The sequence below is a fragment of the Oryzias latipes genome, chromosome 3, assembly GCF_002234675.1.
Source record: "Oryzias latipes chromosome 3, ASM223467v1".
Lineage (NCBI taxonomy): Eukaryota > Metazoa > Chordata > Actinopteri > Beloniformes > Adrianichthyidae > Oryzias > Oryzias latipes.
This window is the reverse complement of record NC_019861.2, coordinates 20115641-20128157: the sequence shown is the minus strand read 5'-3', so window position 1 is coordinate 20128157 and position 12517 is coordinate 20115641. Positions and strand designations below refer to the sequence as shown.

The 12517-nt window shown below is 42.6% G+C and overlaps 1 protein-coding gene across 2 annotated transcripts in view; it reads left to right on the top strand.

The window, feature by feature from the left end:
• Window positions 1-12517, top strand: part of galnt18 (polypeptide N-acetylgalactosaminyltransferase 18) — a 77592-nt gene that overhangs the window by 32556 nt on the left and 32519 nt on the right. The gene's annotated exons all lie outside the window — the stretch shown is intronic.

Genomic DNA, 12517 nt, shown 5'->3' with positions numbered 1-12517 from the left:
CCCACCTTGAAATTCTCCCATCTTTCATAAGCTCTCAGGCAATTATCGACTGTTTAAGCTCATATAACCAACTAGTGTTCGTTGCAATGGCAAGGATAGCATCATCAGTGCATTTGGTGTTGGGTGTTCACTAAAGGTGGCAGCCCTTTGCCAGTTTTGATTAGTGTGAGTTAGTTATATGAACGAAACACGCTTTTTACCAAGGCTGCATTCATTATATTGGTAAAACTATGAAAGGAGCTTTCACACAGCCGTTAGAGTCCTTTTTCTTGATTTAAAAAAAAAGGTCAACATCTAACATAAAAGCTCCATCCGATTGGTCAACAATGTAAAGGGCTCTATCTGATTGTTCAAAAGCATAAAGGGATTTATTGATTTGATAAATACTTCAAGCTGCCACATGATTGTTTTAGCACATTTAAGGTTTACAATTTATCGCGATTTTCACAGACTTTTGTGATATGGATATTGCACAGCTTGAAATTGTGATAACAATAAAGCTGCAATTTATTGTGCAGGTCTAAGATACATTATCAAATTGGTTTCACACAGACTCAGTAATACAAGTAATAATGGTCAATGTTACAAAGCCAGACTTTCAGAACATAGTGTGGTTAGTTAAGAGACATTTTACCACGAGCAGAGAACTCTGTCGTTTCCTCTACTGAAGACTTCCAGACTGAATGTTAATTAGAAGGCCTTTTTCACCAGAGTGAGACAATGAATAGCCGTAATTAGCTGCAAAGCCAGAAAATTTACCTTGAGGCACGTAATAATCCAGCAAGGTGATGTGGTGTTTGTGATTTGGTCTGTATATCTCTGAGCCTAATTCTTACACCTGCATTCAGCAAATGATTTGTAAACTGTGCTGTAGATGATATTCAAAGCATCTGGGCATGTTAACGCACGCTTGAGTAATGAATGAGATGAGGAACTTCCATCTTCCCTTCATGTCAAAAGACTTGAATATGCCAGTGAAGGGTGAAGCAGTTTCTTGGCGGTGCATGACTACACTACAAAGGAAGAAAGAAACCAATAAAAAAGTATTATTAAGGCCCGTACACACCGGGACGAATATTCGCCAGGCGTTATTCGCCAGCGTTTTTCGCCACGTTTTTTGTGTTCACACCCAGGCGATTTTCGCTGACGGTGAGCCGAGCGAACATGCAATTTCATTCCCTGACATTAGATGGCGCTTAATGTAAACAGAAATACTCCTGTACACAAGGTGGCGCTGCGCAACTTTACGCTTCTTAAAGTCGCTTTTCACTCAGAAGAAGATAGCAAGTATTTACGCGCTTGTCAGAATAATACAAAGAAAACATGAATATTTCAAGCATCAGTAGCTCCAACTGGTACTTGGTAAGGGGATATTTAAGAATGTCCGTCATTATTTCTTTGCGGCAGTGTTGACGCTACTTGGCGTCTATCTTCTTCGCTGGTATGTGTGCTCAGCAAGGCAGTTTTGTGTTTGAGCGCCCCCAAGTTGTGTTTTACTGTAACTTCAGAAGCTCCAGACACGTGTGCAAAAGCGGCATTCTCATTGGTCGAATAGATTTCGACGCGACGCGTCGAAAAAAAAAACGAAACCGAGGCGTTTTTCTTTTTTGACGCTTTGTCGCGTGGCGTTTTTTCGCGTCGGTGTGCACACTCTCATTGGTGCCCTTTGTTTAGTCACGAGGCGTTAAACGTCGGCGCAAATCGCCGGCGAAATTCGTCCCGGTGTGAACAGGCCTTTACAGTGGCACAATCCTTTATAGGCTTTACACTTTGGAATTGGCTGTGCTGCTTGCAACCAGAACTAAGACAATCAACGTGGGAAATACTGTTTACCAAAGTCAATAATGCAAAACATATGGCATGTCCTGCAGTCTGGAAGCAGAGCCCAGATCAATGTGGTACATTGTGTTAATTCAACAAAATGCTTTGGAAGAAGAAGGACTGCACTTGCTCAGGATGGTTTGGAGCAAAAAGATGAAAACCTCCTTGTTGGTAAACCTCTGTTGTTCAACCCTCAGGTTGCTCAGGTTCCTCTGAACTCAGGCAGAAAATAGTACATATCCTTAGATAATTGAGCAGAAGAATGGCCGTCGTCAGGTCTGTCAGAAAGTCATGCTGTGACATTTTGCTGATGGTATTTCACCCGGCTTTGCTCTAGCACTCTCAGTGCAATACAACCTGTTATCATTATGAATTTTGTTGCTCCAAATGTCATTAGCCTTCTGAATTTTAATGCAGCTAAGACTTTTGAAAGGGTTATCATCCATAGTTTTACATTAGTCCTCTGCAATAGTCAGAGCTTACCTAAGACAGGCATTAGTATTCAGGAGAACGTAACGCCATCAAGGGATAGAAGGGCGAGTTGACCTCACTGATTCCTTCTTAATTAGATCATGTCCCGAGTCGTGGTCCGAGAAAGGTGTAAAAGCTTGGTATAGGAAGCAAGGATCATTAATTAGACAGGCTTTCCAAATAGCTTTTGATTCCATTTTAAACTAATATATAAAGGATTATGTTAGAAGTTATTATCTTCAGTAAGATGAGAAAAAAAGAGACAATATTGAGATAAGACTAGTTGTTTTAAAGGACTGTCTATTCCCAATGACCTGTTCTCAAGGAACTGTTTGAGTCGGTAATCACCTAAGTTCTTAAAAGGCCCACTCCAATTGAAATCGTGTTCTTGTTGTTTTTGGTATTTTTAACATGTTTTTGTAACATGTTTTTTCTCATAATGTTGGACATATTTTGGAAAAACTGAGATTAAAACTAAATTTCTGAGTACTTCTTAATTCAAATTAAACTGGCACTCCATTCTGATGAATCCACTTGTAGACAAATAGATCCATGAACGTCTTTGTTTTCCTTGTCAAGTTGGCATCTGATTCTAAACTTTAAGGCTAGATAGCTCCGATATTGCTCGCCATTTTTGTTACACTGATATTATTAGGTTGGGGTGTGAGGGGCTGTAAGTTCGCGAGAAGGAGTGTAAACAAAGGAATGATGGGAAATAAAGGAAGGGGCAATTCAGAGACGAATTTCTGATGAACTCCAGCCACACTGCAGAAACCATGTCCCTAGAAAACAGCACAGGTTTTGGGGATTTTGGCTAAAAATGCATAATTATATTTAAAAGACCACTAGGAATGCTTTTTACAATGGACCAAAAGATGATCAGAGTGGGACTTTGAGTGGAAAGTTCAATAGTCTATTTATTTATTTTACCTAATTGATTTTAAATATACAACTTATTTTCTGGTTATGCCGAAGAACCTTTTATTCCTACTTTTTTTCTGAATTATTACCAAATACTGCCTGTAATAGCTTGGCTCTTATCAGGGCATCAAGCTTTATTCTTCTTACATTTAAATTTCTTAAGAGAAAATTGCATTGCAATGATAAAGAAAACCTTTTTTGTCCTTCTAATAATGCAGTTTGTTTGTTTGTTTATTTCTTGTTTTAAAGACCTTGCTGCTCGCTGAACTCCAGCATTGTGCCTGCCTCACGAGGGAAATGATTTTATGTAGTTTCACTCAACACCTCAGGTGTCCTGAAAAGCCTTGGCAGTCTTGGTTGTACAAGCAGCTGGAATTTCAGCACGCAGTTGATGGGACTCAGATAATGAAAACCGGAGGGCACACAAATGTAGGATGACAGCAAAAACAAACCCGGCTGAGTGTTTACGGCAGCAAGAATGGATTTTGCTGCCGATTTATACTAAATATGCAACAGTAATGTTTTATTCTCACTGTCATTGGGCATAGAATTAAGTTAAAACAGTTTGCAACAGTGTTTAGTATTTTAAGATGTTTTTTTTTTTCCTTTTCTAAAAGCATTGTTGTTCAGCTGGAAATTGCCAAGTGGCACAGTGCAAACGACACAGCATGTGTTAGACCTGTAATCATGCCAGTTTTACATCTACTGTGCCAGCAGTCATTTTTAGCCTAGGCTTTGCTTGTATATGCATAGAAGGCACATTTAATGATAGAGGCACAGACAAAATAAGCACAGAAACATCGAGTTTTAAAATGTATTAATAAACACAGATCAAAGACAGGAAAGGTTGTCATCATGCCATAGAAAATATGATTTGCATCCATCTCTGCCAAAAATGTGGCAACGTCAAAAATTTTGGCTGCCAATTTGACCAATAAGGTTTTTCAACAGACTTTCAGTTTCTGTTGCATCTCCAGGCAGTTTAAATGGGGGCTGTTGGATGGGCCCTGGGGGGATGTTAGTGTGGCAAATCTTTATGTCATGAATGTCATGGTGCCTCTGGCAGCTCTCCTCCCCCCTCCCCTCTCTGCTTGGTTCCTGATTCGACTCAGCTGTGACCATTCAACTCATCAAGCACCTGCTCTTCATAAGGAGATCCAGCTCCAAGCAGGAAGAAGCTAACCGACGTTTGCTAAGCCTCAAACAACGCAATCGTTCGGTCACTGATCACGTTATTGACTTCCGTATATTAGCAGTAGAAGCAGTTTGGCCCAATCAGGCTTTAAAAGGTGTTTTTTACCAATCATTAAACGAAAGCATTAAAGATCACCTTTGTACTCAACCGGAGGCCACCACATTTGAAGGACTTGTCACTGTGGCCCTCCGTTCGGATATCGGCTTCGGGAGCGTCAAAATGAACAGTATCAATCAATCCGTAAACAATCCCACAACAACATCGTCTCCGCCGCTACTACGAACTCACCTCCTCATTCCATGTTTGTTTCACCTCCCAAGCCCTCTGAAGAACCCATGCAGATAGGACACTCCAAGCTTTCAGCTGAAGAACGTCAAAAACGTCGTGAGGAGGGTTCCTGTTTCTATTGTGGAAAATTGGGACATCTAGTAATCCAATGTCCGGCACGTTTAAACTCCCGGGCCCCCCGTCAGAAGACAGGCCACGGGCGGGCGATTCTGTGAGTCACACAGATAAAAACCTTTTTTTACCTCTCAAGATCTGTTTACACTCGGAAATCTGTAACTTGCAAGCCCTTATTGATTCTGGTGCTGAACAAAGCCTGATTGATTACCATCTCGTATCTAAACTCTCTCTGCTTACAGAGCCTTTGGACACTCCCATCGAGGCCTCAGGTTTAGGCGGTCAACACCTCTCTCGCATAACCCATCGCACCAAAACCGTACTGCTCATCACATCTGGCAATCATAGAGAGCACATCAAATTTCTTATAACCAAATCCACGCATACTCCCATTGTTTTGGGGTTTTCATGGCTTAAACGGCACAACCCTCAGTTTAACTGGACTCATCGCCATATATTGAACTGGATTGTCTATTGTTTGGCCAACTGCCTCCAGTCAGCCGTTCCCTCTGTTTCTTCCGTATTAAAATCCCAGCCTGTTACCACGACCTAAGAACTGTTTTTGTAAGGTAATAGCTAGCGTCTTGCCTCCTCAATGCCCATATGACTGCTCCATAAATCTCCTCCCCGGCGCTCCCCTCCCCAAGGGGAAGCTTTGCAACGTGTCCGGCCCAGAGAAAGCATCCAGGGAGAGTTGCATTCAGGAGGCCTTATCACTGGGACACATCTGTCCATCTTCGTCTCCGGTGGTAGCCGGATTCTTCGTAGTGGATAAAAAAGACAAATCTTTACGCCCATATATTGATTATCGTTATGTGGTTTTATGTGGTTTAAGGACAAGTATTCACTCCCATTCATCACGTCTTTCCCCGCAAGCCCCTTCACGACTACTCCGCTCAAATTTTACACATTGCCTTCATCAACCGAGGACCAGGCTAACCACAATGGGAGACAGAGCCTTTCAAGCTGCTGCCCCTCGACTCTGGAACAATCTTCCTGAATCCCTCAGAGCCCCACAAAGCCTTGGCACATTTAAAAAAGGCTTAAAAACTTTCCTTTTTAAGAATGCTTTTTAGTACTTTTATAGTTGTTGTTTTTTTTGTCTTACTTTGTTCTTATTTTAAACAATTGTTATTCCTGCCTTCATTGTAGTGCTTTGAGATTTTACCTAAAATGTAAAGCGCATTCTAAAAAAATTATTATTATTATATTATTATTATTGAGTATTCACTCCCACTCATCACGTCTGTGTTCGATTCCGTTCAGGAGGTTAAGATCTTCTCTAAGCTTGACCTACGCAATGCCTATAACCTCGTGCGGATCAAGGAAGGTGACGAGTGGAAAACTGCCTTCAACACACCCTTCGGACATTATGAATACATGGTTATGCCCTTCAGGTTAACCAACGCTCCCACATTGTTCCAAAGGATGGTAAATAATGTGCTCAGAGACTTCCTCAATCGTTTCGCCTTTGTTTACCTTGACGACATCCTCATTTACTCCCAAATCTTTACAAAACACGAAAAATCATGTCCGTCAGGTGCCAGAAAGACTGCTAGAAAATCAACTCTTTGTCAGGTTGGAAAAATGTGAATTATACGTCTCCACTATACAATTTTTGGGCTATATCATCGAGGTTGGTCGCATCCGATCTGATCCTTCCAAAATTGAGGCAGTCAGCAACTGGGAACCCCTGGAAACCCGCAAAAAGTTACAACAGTTTCTTGGGTTCGCTAATTTTTATCATAGCTTCATCATAAATTACAGTAGAATTGCAGCCCCTTTGACCCGACTCGCATCCACTAATTACCTGTTCCATTGGGGAGCAGAATCCCAGGCAGCTTTCGACAATCTCAAGCAACTCTTCGTTTCTGCTCCCATACTCATCCAACCTGACCCTTCATAGCAATTATAGTAGTAGTAGAGGTGGATGCCTCAGATTCTGGTGTGGGACCAGTCCTCTCTCAATAGGAGGAATCCTCTGGAAAGCTCAAACCCCGTGCGTTCTTTTCTCGCAAACTGTCTCCGGCTGAGCAAAATTATGACATCGGTGACCGTTAGTTGCTGGCAATCAAACTGTCTCTGGAAAGACTAAATTCACGACAAGCCCGTTGGTACCTATTTTTCGATTGTTTCCACTTCACGATCACCGACAGACCCGGCAGTCAAAATGTTAAGCCTGATGCTCTCTCCCGCAAATACAGTCCCTCAGAACACACCATCTCCACCATCTTATCTGATGCCTGTATCGTTGGAAACCTCACTTGGGACATAGAAACCGGGGTCCTTCAAGCTCAAGGTGAGGAGCCCGACCACACACCCTGTCCAAGGGGAACTCCATTTGTCCCGTCTTCTCTCAGATCTGAAGTCATCTCCTGGGGACATGCTTCCCGAGTGTCACGGACTATCCACCTCATCCGTAGGCAGTTCTACTGGCCCTCTATGGAAAAGGACGTTCAGGAGTACATTGCTGCTTGCACCAACTCCAAATCCTCGAACTCTGCTCATGCTGGACTACTCCAACCCTTACCCACTCCCAGCCCTCCTTGGTCCCACCTAGCCGTTGATTTTGTTACTGGTTTGCCTCCCACTCATGGTAACTCAGTCATTTTCACTGTCATTGACCGATTCTCCAAAATGGCTCACTTCATTCCCCTACCTCAGTTACCAACCGCCACTGAAACTGCTGACATCCTGGTGAACTATGTTTTCCGTCATCATAGCATACCCTCCGATATTGTGTCAGATGGGGGTCCTCAGTTTATCTCCCAGGTGTGGAAGGCTTTTTGTTCCGCTCTTGGTGCCACTGTCAGCCTCACATCAGGATATCATCCCCAGTCTAATGGCCAAGCAGAGAGGGCCAATCAGGAACTGGAAGCAGCCCTCCGCTGTTAAGCAGCTCAGAATAACAAGGACTGGTCTCAGTTTCTGTTGTGGATTGAGTACGCTCATAATGCTCATTCTTCTTCCGCTACTGGGGTGTCTCCGTTCGAGGCCGCCCCCGGGTACTCACCACCTCTGTTTCCGTCCCAGGAATTCGATCTGGTGGTGCCCTCAGTCCAACATCACCCCCAGCGTTGCCAGCGTCTGGTGTCAGACCAGGGCTGCTCTCCTCCGCACTAAGGAGAGCAACTGCCACATCGCCAATCGACACAGGGTGGTGGGACCCACTTACCAGCCTGGTCAGAGGGTCTGGCTCTCGGCACGGAACATTCCCATCCAAGCTACCACCCAGAAACTGGCTCCCCAATAAATCGGACCATACGTGATTGAAAGGATCATCAACCCCTCCTGTGTCCGTCTCCGACTACCGGCTGCCCTCAAGCTACACCCGTCATTCCATGTCTCACAAATCAAACCTGTTCTGGGCAGTCCTCTGTGCCCGCCGTCCGATTCCCCTCCGCCCACCCGTCTCATCGACGGCGCCCCTGCCTTCAGGGTTAGCCGGGTTTTGGATGTCCGGTGCCAGGGCCGTGGGTTTCAGTTCCTGGTCGACTGGGAGGGTTACGGTCCTGAATCTCCCGTTCTCCCATCCTGGACCCGTCCCCGATCGAGGACTTCTACCAGGCTCACCCGGATCGGCGTCCTGGATCGCCCGGAGGCGATCGTTGAGGGGGCGTACTGTCATGGTGCCTCCGGCAGCTCTCCTCCCCCCCTCTGAGCCGAAGAACCTCATGGAAATCCAAAACCCTCCAGCCACGCCACGAGCCGACTCTAACCTCCAGCCACGCCACGAGCCATAACAAACCTCCAGCCACGTCACCAGCCGCTCTCCAGCCTCTTCAAGACTTCAAGCTTCTCCGAATAAATAAGCACCTAGGTCTGACTCGCCTAGCTTACCATGACAATGAAAGTGTAAATACAAATCCAATAAATTAACACTTGTGCTTAGGTTTAATTCAGGTCTGAGAGACAGAAAATATTGAAGAAAAAACATTAGTTTTAATACTTTTGTCAGGAGAAACTGATGCTACGGTGGCCCAGAAGGGTCACAACACAACACATTAACTTTACACACAACACATTAACTTTACACACAACACATTAACTTAACGCACAACACATTAACTCACAACACAACACAATTACTCACAACACAACACATTAACTCACAACACAACACAATAACTCACAACACAACACATTAACTCACAACACAACACATTAACTCACAACACAACACAATAACTCACAACACATTAACTCACAACACAACACATTAACTCACAACACAACACAATAACTCACAATACAACACAATAACTCACAACACAACACATTAACTCACAACATAACACAATAACTCACAACGGAAGTAAAGCAGCAATTGAGGTGCTTTTATTCTGAAATTTCCACTGGGCTGAGCGGCTAACTACCCAACAGAAAGTAACGTCACAGTGAGCTGTGGAGGGAGCACATTATTGCTACAAGAGAAGCTAGCAGCAGTGTTGCCAGATTGGGCGGTTTTGGTTCTAAATTTGCGGGCAAAAATGGCTTTGGCCGGGTTTGCATAATTTGGACGGTTTTAGGGTTGGTTCGGCGTTTTTTTCCCGCCTCATGAATATATAATAGCGGACTACGTTAGGCCGTGTGGCTGTGAACTTCTATGTACTGAAGCTCAGTAAACGCACCAGGCAGAGACGCTTAACGGGCTCTGTCATCTAACCTGTTGTTGGGGATGTGCAACGGCCAACGGCCTCTTAGAAATTGTGTTCTTTAAAGCCTGACACTGCGGTTGCGTGTGGGAGGAGCCACCAGCTAAAGTTATGGTCTGATCGCTACATGGAGCGGTGTCTGTGTTTATCAATCCTTTTATTATTAGTCTGAACTATCTTTTATTTTTGAAAAATCATCGGATCGGGTGCTGAATCAGTCCAGTAGGGGGAAAAACTTAACGAAAGCTGTGTATTCTTCTTTCTCCTGATTTAATAAAAGGAGGACAGTATTGAATATTTCTTCAGCGGACCGGCCTTCTTTCATTCATTGTGTGTGTGTGCGTGCGCGCGTGTGTGTTGGGGACCGCACGTGCATGTGTGAGGGGAGGGAGCGGAAGAAAGGAGAGGAGCGCGCCTGCAGCGACAGAGGGGGGTAGGAGGGAGGAGTGTGCGTTCATATTGTATGTGTTCAGAGGAAGGAGAATCCTAATAAAGAGAAAGTTTCTGGCAACACTGCTGCTAGCTTCTCTTGTAGCAATATCATGCTCCCTCCACAGCTCACTGTGACGTTACTTTCTGTTAGGTAGTTAGCCACTCAGCCCAGTGGACATTTCAGAATAAAAGCACTTCAATTGCTGCTTTACTTCCGTTGTGAGTTAAAGTGTTGTGAGGTAAGTTAATGTGTTGTGTTGTTATCCCTTCTGGGCCATGAGTTAACGTGTTGTGTTGTGTTGTGAGTTAATGTGTTGTGAGTTATTGTGTTATGTTGTGAGTTAATGTGTTGTGTTGTGAGTTATTGTGTTGTATTGTGAGTTATTGTGTTGTGTTGTGAGTTAATGTGTTGTGTTGTGAGTAATTGTGTTGTGTTGTGAGTTATTGTGTTGTGTTGTGAGTTAATGTGTTGTGTTGTGAGTAATTGTGTTGTGTTGTGAGTTATTGTGTTGTGTTGTGAGTTAATGTGTTGTGTTGTGAGTTATCGTGTTGTGTTGTGAGTTAATGTGTTGTGAGCTAATGTGTTGCGTGTAAAGTTAATGTGTTGTGTGTAAAGTTAATGTGTTGTGTTGTGACCCTTCTGGGCCACCGTATGATGCCTTTGCTACACAATTATTAAAATAAAAAAAAGAAATGTAACCAATAAGTTCAACTCTTTAAAATTTGGCAAAAATGTGCTTAACTTGTCAATTAGCAAACTTTCATATAACAAAATGCTGTTTGCCTTCTTTAACAAGTTAATTAGGTTGCTTCCAACGTATTCTGTTTCCCCATTCAGCCTTTATTTATCTGAGTAAAAACAAACGTTTTTCAACATTGTGTCACTTCAGTTACATTGTGTGAAAGTAATTAACCGTATTTCAACAACGCTGCTTCTTTTCAACTGAACAGCACAAAGACGGTGATGCCATGTTTAGAAACCTCACTGGCAGAACACTCTTTCTTCTTGACATTACTGTCCCCAGAGGCGAGGGCTGGAATTGCGGTTTCCCATCACTGGCCCTGCCCAGTGTAAGTTGGTGGTCCACAAGGGTGTGTTTAGCAGCTTTCTGTGATTTTTATATAATTAATCATGATGTATTGCAGAGCCAGTTTAGCTCGTGCTGATTAACGGCGCCTTCCGTCCGTGAAACCAGGGTTCAACTCCGGGCTGCTCCCTGTTCCCTTCTCTACTTCTGTGCCAGTCCCAAGCCTGGTTGCTTTGAGAGGGTTGCGTCAGGAAGGGCATCCGGCGTAAAACATTGCCAAGTTTACCATGCGACTCGTTCGCTGTGGAGATCCCTGATGGGAAAAGCCGAAAGAGAAACAACAATCATGATGTATTGCACGTAGCTCTCATATTATTTAATGGTGCTCTCAAGACAAACAAAAAGAAATGTCCATGTTGATAAGAATTCACACATTTGTCAAATAGCCAAAATGTCAATGTCATTTTTCCACATACCATGCAGTCATTATCTCTTGATATAAAAATAGTCTCTTTACATTGTTGTTGATTAAATGATGAGCTCAGAGTTTGGTTAGGAAAAAATGATACGCTTTCTGTTCCAGTCCTGCAGAGTGATGAATGCCAGGCACCAACCATTCGTGGAGTGATAAACTGTGTTATCAGTGATTTTTCTTGCTACATAACACTGCATCATTAATATTTTGAAATTACTTTCACATAACAGGTGTCTTAACTATTGATGAATTTGAGTTTTTCATGCTGCAGCAACTCATACAAGCTAGCTACAGTTTCTCCCAGAAACAAATTAATCTGAGGTAAACTAATTATGATGCTAATCTTTATGGTAAATGTCCCAAAACTTGATTTAGTACAAGAGCTGCTCTGCATACCCAAGGGCAAATTTACACTTTAGATGCTGACTGATTGCATTAAGCTTATGAGGATTTAAAAATAATAATAATAATTTGATACAAACCAAAAACAGCAACAACAACTTCTAAAACGGCTTTAGAAGATGAAAATGAATTTGATACACGACAAATAATAATGAGTACCACACAATTTCAGCAAACATGCAGTACTCATTGAGTAGCTAATGTGGGGTAAATACTCTTCCTGATGTGCGTGACTCCTAAAAGGAAACTGCAGCAGTCCCAGGAGTCAGAGACTAAGCAAATATCCTTTCATCTCTGTTGTGTCTTCATGTAATATTTACATTATTTTTCTTGCTTACTTGTGCAATTATACATGTTTTAGTCAGGTTCTGAAAATGCATAATTTGATCTTATATTTCAAAGTTAAATTTATGTTATTTGATTCCTGATCTTTCTAATTCATTTTGATTCACAAAGTGACACATTTTACCTACTTTAAATTACCAAAAACCGTATTTCGTCTTAAAGAAGACTGGAAATAAACATAATTTCATATGAATGACATAAAATGCCCCATAAAAATAAAAACTGGTTTGTTGTGTCGACAAAGAAAATGGTGGAATATAATGTTTTTTCGTGGTCTTCCAAGCGAATATTGCACTATTTTTAAATGAGGATCATTTTTTAGTTAATAGGGTATTTTATCCCAAGGTAAAGGATAATAAAATCCTGCCAT